At 47.3% G+C, this 14,655-nt stretch overlaps 1 protein-coding gene across 5 annotated transcripts in view; it reads left to right on the forward strand.

The window, feature by feature from the left end:
- LOC138284937 (uncharacterized) overlaps positions 1–14,655 on the forward strand; it is a 374,377-nt gene that overhangs the window by 173,694 nt on the left and 186,028 nt on the right. For 3 of the 5 annotated variants that reach the window (XM_069224279.1, XM_069224278.1, XM_069224277.1), the window contains one exon: positions 6,418–6,504. The exons of 1 other annotated variant lie outside the window; for it this stretch is intronic. The gene's annotated coding sequence lies outside the window, so the exon portion shown is untranslated. Of the gene's footprint in view, positions 1–1,790; positions 1,821–6,417; positions 6,505–14,655 lie in introns of those variants that run through there. One more of the 5 variants, XM_069224281.1, reaches the window with a different exon arrangement.

A 14,655-nucleotide genomic window follows, 5' to 3' on the forward strand; every position in this document is an offset into this window, starting at 1 on the left:
GTTTCCCTAGGTGCCGGCTGAGCTAGAGGCCAAAATCTACAGGTAGGCACTTCGCAAAAAACACCTCTGTTTTCTTCCCAAAAATTGGATGTGTCCACGTTGCGCTTTGGGGCGTTTCCTGTCGCGGGCGCTAGGCCTACCCACACAAGTGAGGTATCATTTTTATCGGGAGACTTGGGGAAACGCTGGGTGGAAGGAAATTTGTGGCTCCTCTCAGATTCCAGAACTTTCTGCCACAGAAATGTGAGGAACATGTGTTTTTTTAGCCAAATTTTGAGGTTTGCAAAGGATTCTGGGTAACAGAACCTGGTCCGAGCCCCGCAAGTCACCCCTCCTTGGATTCCCCTAGGTCTCTAGTTTTCAGAAATGCACAAGTTTGGTAGATTTCCCTAGGTGCCGGCTGAGCTAGAGGCCAAAATCTACAGGTAGGCACTTCGCAAAAAACACCTCTGTTTTCTTTAAAAAATTTGGATGTGTCCACGTTGCGCTTTGGGGCGTTTCCTGTCGCGGGCGCTAGGCCTACCCACACAAGTGAGGTATCATTTTTATCGGGAGACTTGGGGGAACATAGATTAGCAAAACAAGTGTTATTGCCCCTTGTCTTTCTTTACATTTTTTCATTCCAAATATAGGAGAGTGTGTAAAAAAGACATCTATTTGAGAAATGCCCTGTAATTCACATGCTAGTATGGTCACCCCGGAATTCAGAGATGTGCAAATAACCACTGCTCCTCAACACCTTATCTTGTGCCCTTTTTGGAAATACAAAGGTTTTCTTGATAGCAATTTTTTACTCTTAAATGAATTGCTGTATACCCGGTATAGAATGAAAATGCACTGCAGGGTGCAGCTCATTTTTTGGCTCTGGGTTCCTTGGGTTCTTGATGAACCTACAAGCCCTATATATCCCCGCAACCAGAGGAGTCCAGCAGACGTAACGGTATATTGCTTTCGATAATCTGACATTGCAGGGAAAAGTTACAGAGTAAAACGTAGAGAAACATTTATGTTTTTTTCACCTCAATTTCACTACTTTTCTTTTTCAGTTGTTATTTTCTGTAGGAAACCCTTGTAGGATCTACACAAATGACCCCTTGCTGAATTCAGAATTTTGTCTACTTTTCAGAAATGTTTAGGTTTCTGGGATCCAGCATTGGTTTCATGCCCATTTCTGTCACTGACTGGAAGGAGGCTGAAAGCACAACAAATTGCAAAAATGGGGTATGTCCCAGTAAAATGCCAAAATTGTGTTGAAAAATTGGGTTTTCTGATTCAAGTCTGCCTGTTCCTGAAAGCTGGGAAGCTGCTGAGTTTAGCACCGCAAACCCTTTGTTGATGCCATTTTCAGGGGAAAAACCACAAGCCTTCTTCTGCAGCCACTTTTTCCAATTCTTTTGAAAAAAACGAAATTTTCCCTGTATTTTGGCCAATTTCTTGGCCTCCTTCAGGGGAACACACAAAGTCTGGGTACCTCTAGAATCCCTAGGATGTTGGACAAAAAGGACGCAAATTTGGCTTGGTTAGCTTATGTGGACAAAAAGTTATGAGGGCCTAAGCGCGAACTGCCCCAAATAGCCAAAAAAAGGCCTGGCACAGGAGGGGGAAAAGGCCTGGCAGCGAAGGGGTTAAAATAGAAAAGGGTGCAGTACCGACTTTGGCCACTGGATGCCACTAGTGCACTCCTTTTCCAACTTGAACGACAGTCTTTCCTCCTACGGGCTTCGTTTGTTTTGAAGCAGATGCCGAAACCATGCTCGAAGCCATGCTGCTGAGGAGTTCTTCAGGCTGGTGGGGGCTTTTGCTGGTGTCTGGAGCAGCAGGTAAGTGACGTTTTTCCTCTTGCACTTTTCTGTCTTCTTTTTTTTTTTATGTCAATTTCATTGATCAGCCTCGTTTGAAAATGCCGGTAGCAGGCAGACAGCATGAGGTTCTGTGAGGGGGGTGGGGGCTCCGGGCACCTCTCCACTTACTTCCACGCGTTCCTTGGCATTTTTCTGTCAGTTTGGTGCGTGTCTGCACCACTCGCACTTCACTCCACCTCTGGGGCTGGAACAGCCATTCCGGACCCTGCAAGCTGGTCTGCGGCATTTCTGGTTTAGGGGGGTGTCCCCGAGCACTAATCTGGACTCTATTTTGGTGCGAAGCAGCACCTCTGCACCTCACACGTCGGCCACAGCATGCCTTCCCTTGCGCTGCGGGCTGTGTGCGGCCTTCCAAGGCCAGTCCTGGAACATTGCTTTGTGGGGCAGGGGGCATATTTACACCACCGCCGTTTCTCTCCTTCGCGGCCGCAGCAGGTGCGTGTCTGCACCATAGGCTCCGGAGGCCCTGGACAGTTTTCTTTATTCTGGTGCAGGTCAGCACCGCACCACCAGGCAGCTTGGTGCGCGGCCGCAGCAGCATTTCTCACGCTGCGGGCCGCATTCCCTTTTGAGGATGGAGGTGGGGGCGGCCGGCCTGGCCATTGTTGGATGTTCCGGTTGCTTCTGGGTGCAAAACAGCACCATTCTTTACGATGGCACCATTTTCCATTCATGTGCGCGGCCCCAGCAGACTTCTCACACGCTGGGGGCGCGCTTCAGCTGACACCTGGGGGGTCAGCTCCGGGCACTTTCCTTTTCTTGTGGCTGCGGCAGTCTTGCTTGCCTGTGGCCCGTGTCACAGCTTTCTCGGGCCTTTGTCACATTACTGTTGGGAGGCGGGGGCGGCCCTTGGCATTCCTTCCCTTAGCTTTGGTGCAGACGAGCACCTCTCCGCACGGCAGCATTTTCTTTTTTTCCTTCTTGTCTTTTTTTTTTTGCGTGCTGCTCGGAGCACAATCAAGGCTGGTGTGGTCAGCGTACTGCATACTCCCTCTCCGCCAGGCGGATTCTAGCCCTCCGTCACTCGGGCTGCTTTATTCCGGGGCACTGCTCCTACCTTTTACCGCCGGGCTCGATGGCAGCATGCAGGGCGGTAGGCGCGCTTCTTCGCATCTGGGGCGGGTGGCACCAAAACAATTTGTGTGGCACCAGGTATATTCTTCCTCCCACGAGGAACAGCAAAGCGCAAGGCGGCACACACGTGGGGTCCGACCCCCTCGTTGCCAATGTAGTGTTGGGGCCCTAGGCCCCCATGCTACTAGAAATAAGTGATGTGGACATGGTTGCTTGGTATCTGGAACTGGCCCTGGGCACATGCGCCCGGCCCCTTTTATTGCCAGGGTCACCTGACCGGTGACGCCTGTGTTGGGAGGGTGTGGGGTGTGTGTGGAAGGCCAGCCCTCAGCAGAGAGGCTGGCCAAACACTAGAACGTGTCCAGCAGGACACTGCACTGGCCTCGGGACCCACGAACGTGCCTTGAGACACCTGACAGGGATGCCCGTTGTCACTGCTACTGTTATCACTGGCGGTAAAGCCATAAGCGGCCCAACTATGCCTTTTGGGGTCCGACTGGTGTATTCCCCTAGGAGATGGAGCCTTGAGACCCGCACGGGTGAGTAGCGCGCTTTATAAATGTTAATGATTTGATTTGATTTGATTTGATGGAGTACATGCTGCATCACTCTGTGTGAATGATCTCCTGTTATACTTAAGAGACACCTCTGACGTCCTAGTAGCAAAAAACACACACACTGCAGCAATTTGCAAAGCTGTTGAGATTTCGGGTCAATTGGACCAAGTCCTGTACGTTTCCACTCTCCAGACACGCTCCAGGACCTGCAGAGTCCCTGTTACTGCCACAACTGATCTGGCAGCCGCACACGTTTAGATATTTGGCTTGCAAATCTGTCACGCAGAATCGTATCTCCTGGAGGGCAATCTGATGCGGGCTGTAGCCTCCTTGCGGGCGCAGGTGGCCTTTTGGCAGACACTGCCCTTATCGGTGGCAGGCAGAGTGGCACTACTTAAAATGGTAGCCCTGCCCAGACTACTATATTATTTTACAAACTTGCTGGTATACATTTGCACCTCCTTTTGGAAATGAAGCGGATCATTAAAAACTTAATCTGAGGAAATTCCAGGTGCTGAGTTGTGTTACACAAGCTGTACCAACCCATGGACAGGGGTTCCTAACTTTGAACAGTATTTTTTGGCATCCGAAGTCCAACTGGTCGTGCGGTGGCTAGGCGCAGCAGCTCACAGATACGCGCTCTGCTGCCGGCATGGCGCACAACAACGTGCTCAGACTGATTCACCCTTGAAGTCGACCTCCTCTGCCTTTGACGCCACTATTACTGGGGCACACAAATGTTTTCGGCGCAGCCTGCGCATCACTAGCACAACGGTGCCAGCACTGGCATTGAGGGGCGTGCCGCAAGGGCGCCTATTTACTACGGTGGCAGAGCTAGTTTTGTGGAGAGCGGCGGGAGACCTGTCAGAAGATGGGACGCTGCTGATTTACGAGGCGCTGGCGGGGTCAACAGGTCTACCACCCAGTAAATTTTTGCTACATGCCTCAATCGTAGGCGTGCTGTGCCGGTGGTGGGGCGAGGTTACCAGCGAACAGCCTGTAAACCTCACCATACAATATCTCCATGTTATGGGGGCGGGTCGACATTTGGTGCGTGGTTTGCTGACTCGCGCGCACACGCACAGCTCCATCACTTGAGTCCCTACACGCAAAATGGGAGCAGAACTTCACCCGTCCCTGCACAGATAAAGAGTGGTCTAATATTTTGCAGAGTCCCACAACCATTCTGCGTAATGCACGGCTAATACTCGGTTAATACAATTGTATCATGCCTAGGGCGGACCTTACTCCCTTTAACATGAACAGATACTTTAGCCTCACGAACGCTGCATGCCCACGTTGCGAACAGATCAATGCGGCATAGTACACGTGTTATCAGAATACGCAGACCTGTAGTGGAACTCACCAGACCCTCCACACTTGATAGCCTGGCTTCACTCATTGACGAACTGGGGGCAGCCTGCGGAGGTAGCATTGCGGTGTGAAGACACTCTGGGTATACAAAAGCACCTTATGTCCAGCGGGTGGAATGTGTCAGTAGCGGGGCACATAGGCAAGCGCAGGGGGTTGGAATAACCCACATACGGGACGAAGGGAACAGCGGGGGAACCCCTTGAACACACACGCAAGGGGGTCCCCAACGGGGATTAATGGCTACAGCAGTAACCCTGGGCTTTGTTGACCTATATGACTGAGAGGGCACTAAATCGCCCATAGATTGCAGGAAGGAAAGGAGGCGAAATGAGATCAAAGTAAATCTGCTGGTTATTGTTCTAATCTACCTACTCTAAATTGGTGTAGGTTGTTGCTGATGCTGGAAGTCACATAATTGCTACTGCTGTGATATTAATAACTTAGCAGTAAGAGACCTGCACCCGCATTCTGGAAAACGACGCCACAGACTGGCAAGAGTCAGAAAGCAGGATTATGCAGGTTATCGGCGCGAAACGGGATAGACGAATAAATGACAAAGTATATATCACGCTACTATAAGTTACCATAAGTGAGAAATGTATATCGAGCTCATGCTGTCATTACAAGCATTGACCATGAAGAATGATGTAATGTGAAATGTGTCCACTAAACGAAAAGGCAATAAACAAATTGAAACAAAAATGCTTCACTTTTGATGGCCATAACATTATGTGAGTTCAATGGGTTGAAGTTTGCAGACAGTTTACAAGGGTTACTTTTTCAAAGGTTAGATCCAGCTCATTATTAAGGACTGACAAGGAGGACAGACGTAGAGGTAATGCTAATTACCTACTGGAAGAAGCTCCACTCCATCGTCTTTGTCACGATGATTATACGGCTTGTAGAACCCCTTACAGCACTGCTGGCATTGAAAGCACCCGTAAAGAATGCCCTTTCAGGTAGACGTTAGTATTTCTTTTTCGTATATATAAATAATAAAGTCACTCAAAGTGAATAGTCAGAGTGCATTTCAAGGTTATTAGATTTAATAGACTAAACTCTAGGCTGGGAAGAGGATAAGTACAATTAATAGTCATCTTTTGCAGTTCTACAAAGTGATTATTTCTTCACTTTTCCTATATGTGTGATTTCCCGTTTGGCCCTCTGTGGGTAAGAATCTCGGGGAGAGCCAGATCCCTTGCTAGAGCTACCCAGAACCCACATTACAACACTTTGATAGTCTGTTAGGACTGTGAGACAACATAATACACTTCCCTCCCAGAAGGCTGCGTAGGTAGGAGACAAAGCTAGAATTGCAGAAACTAAAGGCCATAATAAATCACAGTTAATCTTGTTGCGAACTGGGTCCAAGACATGAAATGGCCCTTTTCCTGCAAATGCTCTGCTGTTATTGCAAACTTTCTTTTTGTCTCTACCTCTCTGTTCACGTACTCCCTTCTGAAATACTTAATCCCATCCACTACATTCAGGTCCTACTCTAATTTAAGCTTTTCCCTTCTAATTTTCACACCTTCTCTCTCTTCTTCTAGTGACTGTTCCGAGCTCTCAGACCAGGCAGCGTTTAAGCACATTTTTAAAATGAAGTAGACAAGCAAGAACATCAGCACACTACCATGGTAAGAATATTATTCTTTAATATTGGTTATTACTATTCCTACCACAAACATTTAAGTTCCAAACTAATCATGATCTAATTATCATTTCTCAGAAAACAGATGTGCGTGGCCTGTTGTGTTTCTTGATGCATGTGAGTTTGCAGAACGTGGTGGTTCACTTTTTACATCCATGTTTAGATTTTCTTTGTTAAATTCTTTGCTTTTTTAGGGTCGAGCCTGCGTTGCATGCGCTCGCGCATGCGTATCGCAGCTAGACTCTTTTGTATTTAGAAAAGGGCTCGGAGCCTTGTCAACTTCACGTCAGTGTTTTTTATTGGTTCTTGGGCTTGCCTAATAAAATCTGCTTGCTTTCATTAGTCGAAGGCACATATACATCATGCCTTTTCCGGTAGCTAGCCCTCCTCGAGCGCAGCGACCAAGTACAGAAAACATGCGAGGCTCGCTGTTTTCCATCGGGCTCGTGGACTTCTTTTTCTCTCTAATTTACGAGCGCGATCTTGCTCGTCAGAAGTCGAGCGCTTTACATAATTAATTTCACTTTTTCGGGTTATGTACATAAATGCACTTTTGCCCGATAGGTGAAAAGTCGGGTTAGGAGTTTACAACGCGATCAGCTCTAACATGAGCAAACGCGAGACCCGTTGCATTGTAAATGCTTGTTAATGTATGTATTGTTTTAATTTGTAAAACCATGGAAGCTCTATTTGGTCGTGGCCTTTATTTGTTGAATATAAATGAATCAAGTTCAAATATATATATATAAAACTTTGTATGCATTCATATTTTAAGTGTGTCTTGCTGTTTGGAAATTTAAGATGTAACGCATATACCCAGGTGCGTATTTCTATACTTTGAAAATTGAGTTGTCAATTATACTCCGTAATCACCTGCCCTACGAATTCCAAATATTTACGGCTGATGAGCTGAAAGACATTCTGAGTGAAGTTAAAACAGATTTTTGTGCCTTATAAAGTGCTTGCAGGGGTGCTTTCTTCTTCCGTCTTTTTTACCTTACATCCAAATCACAATTAACCCTTCTTACCAGAAAGAGGACCCGAGAAGCTGATGTACTTTTGCGGGTCTCTTTGTTCTAGACGAGGAGTTGGACAAACTGGTAAAAAAAAAAAGCGTAAAACGTTTAGGCCTTTATTATGAGTGTGTTGTTGTTTTCCAACCCCTGCTCAACCCCTATTTACGCAGGGGTAGAATTCCAATTGTATAGTTTTTACTGCACCTAATAATTACCGGGTGTTTTGAATTCTTCAGTCTTTGTTAAATGTTGGAATGTCAAACATGCCGGAATCTAACAAAGAACGACAGTACAGCACTTAACGTACTATATATTTGGGTGCAGTAGGCACCAAAAGCCACGTTATTCCACCAAAACTCTCTCAATATGGGATATATGTTGCATTCAGTAGTTTCCAAATACATCAGTGTTGCACTACATGTCTGAAATATCCTTGTTTGATAAAATGAAAACATTCTGTGCTTAGCAGACACAGGAAGGACATCTGGCTTGTCTGGTTCTGCTAGTGCATTCGACTCTGTGGGTTACCTGCTGCTTCTGTAGTTGCGGTTAACATGTGCATAGTAAATGATATCTTACAAGATTTGCCTAAATAATTAATATCAGATTGTTTAGTGATTGTAATGTTAAAATCCCTCCTTTGAGCTTCTCCCAAATTGAACCTTGGTGGCCCATGTCGTTGTCCTATACATTTGTAAAGCCTACGTGCATCCATAGCTGCATCAGTCAGACTCATACTTGTAACTTATGTATGTGATAGAAACTTCTAGCCGCAGATTCCTTAGATTTGAATTTCCCAGGCGTCAGACTGGATCTGGAAGATTTTTCGTGAGCAGTACCGCTGTGCGCTGGTAGGTGGCATTGATCAGCTCCGAGCGTCATTGTCAGCGTCATCCATGCTGGAAGTGACATCAAAGTTACCTATACAGGTGCCACCTCGGCGAGCTGACGTCAGTTCTTTTCTTTCTGCGCCAGTTAGCGCTGATCTGGAGAACAGCTACACCTCTGTCGCTTTTTGGCAGGCTTTGTTTGAGATTTTGTTGACTTCATTTTGAGGAAATTTCCTCCTGGTGTTTTGAGGATGTCTTCAAGGAAGGCAGGGTTTAAACTGTGTGATACCTGTCATTGCACCATGTCTGTTACAGACCCACACCAAGTGTGTCTGTGGTGTCTCGAGCATGACCACAACTCCAAGTCGTGCTCGGACTGCTTGGCCATAGTGCCGAAGGCTTTGAGGGAGTAGTCCCTAAAGCTGCTAGCGGCCTGTCAGTCAGTGCTGTGTCACGCAGCTCCTGGGCAATCTCGGTCCAGATCGAGGGGAAGGGTTGTGTGACTGTTCCAGGAGCCCCAAGTCCTCTTCTTCCCACTCCAAGTCATCGGGTCATGCGAGAAAGAAGCATAAGAAGCCCAAGAAGTCAAAGCAGGCTTCAACCTTTCCTCATCCATCAGCTGAGGCAACAAAGGAACATTGGCGAATGAGGCACGGATCTGAGAAGCTGTTGCCAGGTTCGACTTCGCACCTTCCCGCTTTTCCGGGAACCGATGTGAACCCCGCTCAGGTCAAAGACTTACAAGGTCATGTATATGAGAGTGCTGACCCTCTCATAGCGCCGTGAGACTTCGTGTGCTCGGAGGGGCCAAATCAGGTTCCACGCCTGCAGCTTCGGTTCTGATGTGCCCCCATGGATCCGATCACAGATCCGGACTGGTGCCGGTTGTGCTAATGTGACCTTCCCTGACACCGGTCCTGACGCCGATGCACCCACCAGTGGGGCCAGCCCCATTTGGATCCCCAAATCCGACACTGAGCTGGAATGGAGTCGACTGACACTTATTCCAGCACCAGCAGTACCCATGTATTCTAGATCACCGCCTGAGCCCTATTCTGAAGGGTTAGGCCTTGGGGAAGAATGGGAGGGGTCACTGGGTCCCTTAGAATACCTGCTAGAAGGCCAAAGCATGGACTGGCTGAGAAACTGGGTGATGCCAGTGCACTGGATAAGTCTTCAGATGCTGGTATGCTTTCTCCCCCTACAGTGGCTATGGAGGTGAAGAGGGCAGCTGAGTTCCTGGGCCTTGAGTTGCCCTTTTCAGAAGTGCTACAGCCGGGATCTTCCTCCTGACAGGTGTCCTACTGGGAACCTGGTCCAAGGCCAGCACGGGCTCCTGTGAATAGAACAATAGCCCACTTCCCCGCACCTGGGGACCCAACCTTCATCACCCAACACCCCAACCCTGAGAGCTTTGTAGTCCAAGCGTCCACCTCCCAGGGCGCATTCCCTTCTGCACCCCCGGACAGGGAATCAAAGAGGCTGGATAGCTTAGGAAAGAAGATGTTTTCTTCCAACAGCCTTGCATTGCCGTTGGTGAACACTGCATGCTTGGTGGGCTGCTACTCCCATACATTGTGGGACACGGTTGTGCAAGGGTTGCCACAGGTCCCAGAGGAAGCCCAGGCCATTCTCTCTCAAGCAATTAAGGATAGGAGAGACTCAGCGAAGTTCACCATGAGGGGTGGTTTAGACACAACCGACTTGCTGGGCAGAACGGTTTCCTCGGAGGCGGCGCTTCGACGACACGCCTGGCTGATTACATCTGGCATTTCAGGGGATGTTCAGGTTTCCCTCATAGACATGCCATTTTATGGCAGTTGTCTCTTCAGAGACAAGGGTCGGATTACACGGCAGGCTCAGCGCTTGAACAGTTTAAGGTCTTTCGGGCTATGGCCGAGTCCTTGGGCCTCTCAGCTGCCCTGCATCATCCCCAGTCTGCCTTTCTCCCCTTTCGCGGATACGGAAGAGGCGTGCAACAGCGCCAAGCCTATTCCAGCCACCACCCCGCAAGCTTCCAGGCTATGCATGGGGAAGTGGGGTGCGGTTCATACCAACCCCATGGGTCAGGTAGCCAAAGGTATGCTACAGCCCCCACCCCTGCAGCCGCAACCCCTAAGCCCTACTAATCTTGCCCTACAAGATCATGGGCGTCCAGTGGGTGGCAGAATCTGCCATCATCTCCACCACTGGCAGTCCATAACATCGGACAGGTGGGTCTCACAGGTGATTGGGAGTGGCTACTCCCGCCTCTTCAAATCCTCCCTCCCCGCTATACTTCCAGCTCATGATCGACTGACAGAGGATCATTTGTACTTGCTCCACGAGGAAGTCACAGCTCTCTTGGCTATGGGATTCATAGAGAGGTTTCCAATGTCAGCTATGATACTGATGTTTTACTCTCTATCCTGGATTTCGATGAGAAAGACTCTGAGGCTGCTTTGCCTCATGGCCTCCTGCATCTTGCTGGTGACAGATGCCAGATAGCATTTGCAGGCTCTATCTGAATGAATGAATCTTCATTGCATGATTAATTAAAATCGTTACAACATATTAAAATATTAAAAGAGAAGAAAATGAAAGTAAACAGCATGAAATACCCTTCAGATGCCAAAGCTGATGCCTGATCATAGCACCTTCTATCTAAATACAGTAAAATACTATAAAACCCAGAAGATCGTACCACGCTGGGGTCCCCAACTGTTAGACACAAGCTGTTACACAAGTGAGTACCCGTAATGCCACCTTCTGCGGGCACCAACTAATTGTTTGCCTGTTGTCCCAGACCCGTATTCCAACATTCCCTGGGACCAGCGCAACAAGATACGCACTAGCCAGGGAGCTGCTGTGCATAAAGTACCTCTCTCAGCTCGTCATCCAGGGCCTTTGAGTGACAGAGAGGGATAGCTTGGGTGGCAGGAGCCATCTCGTCAGAGCCGTTTCTTTAAGGGCCCCCCTCCCTCCACAAATACCCATGCTAGTTTGGCTCCTTGCCTGATGTAAGGCTAAACACAGCTTTTAAAAGAATTTTCCAAAACAGGCTAGTTCCATGGGGACAACTGCAGTGAAAATAAGACTTAAAGCTTTGTTACATGTTCTCACCCCATGTTTCAAGAATAGAGGTATTAACAGGAGGCGCCGTTCAGATGCCAAGCATGGGCAACAGCATACAAGATGTTCTGTTCTATTGATTCAGTATGGTACTTACACAGCGTGCATTCGTGCACGTGCCCTTGTGCAATTTTCCACTTCATTCGATATTCCCAGACAGGTAAAGCTAAAAGGCGCATCTGCAGAATGTTGTGGAACACTTGCTTTCCTAAAGGTGCTTTTAGATAGGGCTGTCCTTTGGTGGTTGCATACGATTCATACAAGCCATCAGCTCCACGGATATCCCTAACTATTGAAGTATCTTTGGCTCGAGAAGCTTGCACAGCAAGCTCTTTCAGTTTTTTCTTCAATACCACTTTCGTGATGGCAGGGTCTGTAGAATAGGAAGGGGCCAGGTTGAACTGTTCCTCAACCTGTGCCAGATAGATGGCCCAACTACTTGTTTTATTTTGTAAAATTATTTTTAAGGCCCCCTTGAGGCTACATGCCTCTCTCCTGCTGACACTTTGGCAAAGCTTTATCATATCCATTTTGCACATTAAATCCATACTTGTTATATCTAATTCCAAACATATCCCTGCATGCCTTGTTGGTCTGAAGATCTTGAGAATCCTTTTGTAAGCTCTCATCTGGGCATTCTCTAGAGTGGCTGTCAATTTTCCCGGAAATGCCAGATGGCCGTAGGTAATTGCGGGTAGCAATTTTGCTCTTATCACCCTCCCTAGAGGCTCAAATGTGGGTGCCTTAAGCTGTTGATGGAGTTTTGCTAATGTATTGGAGATTTTTACTGCTTTGGAAGTCAAGGCCATTGCCTAGTGTGTTGTTCTCCCAATATTTGATAGCCAGACCCCCAAGTAGTGATATTTATCTTCCAGCTCTATGCTTAGAGGTCCAAGTTTCCAGCTTCTATGCGAATTGTTTGACTGACGGCTGAAGACCAGGAATTAAGTTTTTTCTGCATTTGCTTTTAAAGCTTTTCTTTCATTGTAGTCATGCAGTATGTCAAGACCCCTTATGAGCCCAATCCAGGTTTGGGCATGCAAGACCATATCGTCTGCATATTGTATTATGGGGGGCACCAGTTGACCCAACCTCGGAGGAAACTTATTTCCTCTAAGCAAATCGGCACCCAGGTCAGCTGTGTATAAGTTAGAGAGTGGGGGCGATAACACAGCCCTGTTTTAGGCCTTTGTTGGTAAAAATCTTCCTGGTCACGCGTGTTTTTGTGATTTTTATTCTCACCCAAGTGTCCGAGTATAGGGCCATTACTGAAGCTAGCAATTTCCTTGGAATCCCTGAGGACGCTAATTTCTTCCAAAGGATGTGCTGCACCACCCCATCGAAAGCCTCGCTGTAGTTAATAAACATGCAAAGAGCAGAGGAGATGTTGGTTTTAGTGCTTGTTGTGCAAGATATGAAAGTGCCAGGACATTGTCTAATGTAGAGGAGCTGGGTCTATAACCTGTTTGATAAGGTGGAATTATGCCATTTGCTGAGATCCATTCTTCTAACTCTTGTAGCAAAGGCCTTGGCAATGCTTTGCCATCTGCGTCCAATAAGGCTATCAGCCTATAGTTTTCAGGGCAGTTAGAGCCCCCTTTTTTGTAGATGGGTTGAAGTATTGATCCCTTCCAAGCCACTGGAACCACCGAAAAGTATAAGCAATCATTAAATAGAACGGTCAGGGGTGCGTCCCAGTAAGCTTGATCTTCTCTGCAGATACTTCCTGGTAGGCCGTTGGGACCAGGAGCCCCGTCCTGCCTCATTTTGCCAAGGATCGTTTGCACAGTTTTAATGGTAATGGGACCAGTTTTGTTGTCTAGCACATCCAACTCATTGAGACTAGAATTGAGAGCTTGATCCCCTGCATATTTTGGGTCTACGTAGAGATTTCCCACATGCGTTTACCATTCGCTAGCAGAGATTACGTTAGTGCTTGTTTCAGAATCCTAGAGCAATGTGCTGCTAAAATCCCAAAATTCTCTACTTTTGTTAGAAGGAAGCAATGTTACCAGGTGTTTCCAGCGTTCTTCCGTCTATTTAACCTTCATCATCCATAGTGCTTTTATAGTCTTTCCGTGCCGACTTCCTTAGTGCACCTGAGGCCGGAGTTTTGAGCCTCTTGTAGCACCTTTCTGCCTGCCGATATCTCGTTTTATGCTGTACCATTCCTTAGGTCAGTGGTTCCCAAACTTTTTCGACCCGCGGCTCCCTTCACCTATATTTGCCATTGCCCGCGGCTCCCCATTATGTTACTTTTTTTTTTCGGGTGGGCGATGTAAGCCCAGCCTCGGGAGTACTTTAATTATATCAACGAGCATAACATGGATGTTTTGTATGTTTCCTCCTCCCTGCTAGACCACATCTCCTCCAATTCAACCTCTCATTCTTAAACGTCTAAAAAATGTAGCCACATCTCCCCCCTGTGTCACACTTGCTGTCCTCCATGCACGTATTTTCTTCTCTGTTTACAACGTCATTACATTGCCTTGACCACACACACATCTCACACCTCACCTTTGGTGCACACATTCTGACTTCAATCTGGACACTTTCTCCTCTAAAACTACTTAACAGTACTTGATCATTCACCAGTGCTTAATTTGTGCTTGTTGTTTCCGGTGCTAAGCAAGGAAGAGAAAAACGAAATAGTGTCACAATGGGAGAAAACAGAAAGCTGCAAGAGTGTGCTGAAGGGGCAAGGAGTGGCTTTAAAATCATTGAAGAGGCCTGAGATGGCTTCAGTATTACACTGCCTCAGTATTCCATTTTCGCACATTTAATTGCAGCAGCCACATGTTTAAAAGGAGGACTTTGGGCACCGGCACGTTTTTATTTACAAATTAAGCACTGCCGTTCACACTCCCACTCTGCAGTTTCTTGAGAATTTAGGAGGCACCGCTGCCTTAAATTATTTCAAAGTCTTCAGCTTTTGATAACTGTGCTTTCCAAGTTCCACTTGGTCTGTACCTCCCATAGCCGTTTTTCTGGCATCCCAACGAAAATTGCCTTCCCCTGGCAGTAAGACTCAGTAAGTAATCTGATTTGGGCATGCAAGTGAGGGAGGACTGTGGTCCTATAATTTATTTTTAACAATTTACTAGCATTTAGTAAACACAAATGGGGAAAAGAGGAAAGGTGTGCTTAATAATAAGAAAAGGGTGGAAGGTTAATCTTTCA

Source organism: Pleurodeles waltl, chromosome 3_1, assembly GCF_031143425.1.
Source record: "Pleurodeles waltl isolate 20211129_DDA chromosome 3_1, aPleWal1.hap1.20221129, whole genome shotgun sequence".
Lineage (NCBI taxonomy): Eukaryota > Metazoa > Chordata > Amphibia > Caudata > Salamandridae > Pleurodeles > Pleurodeles waltl.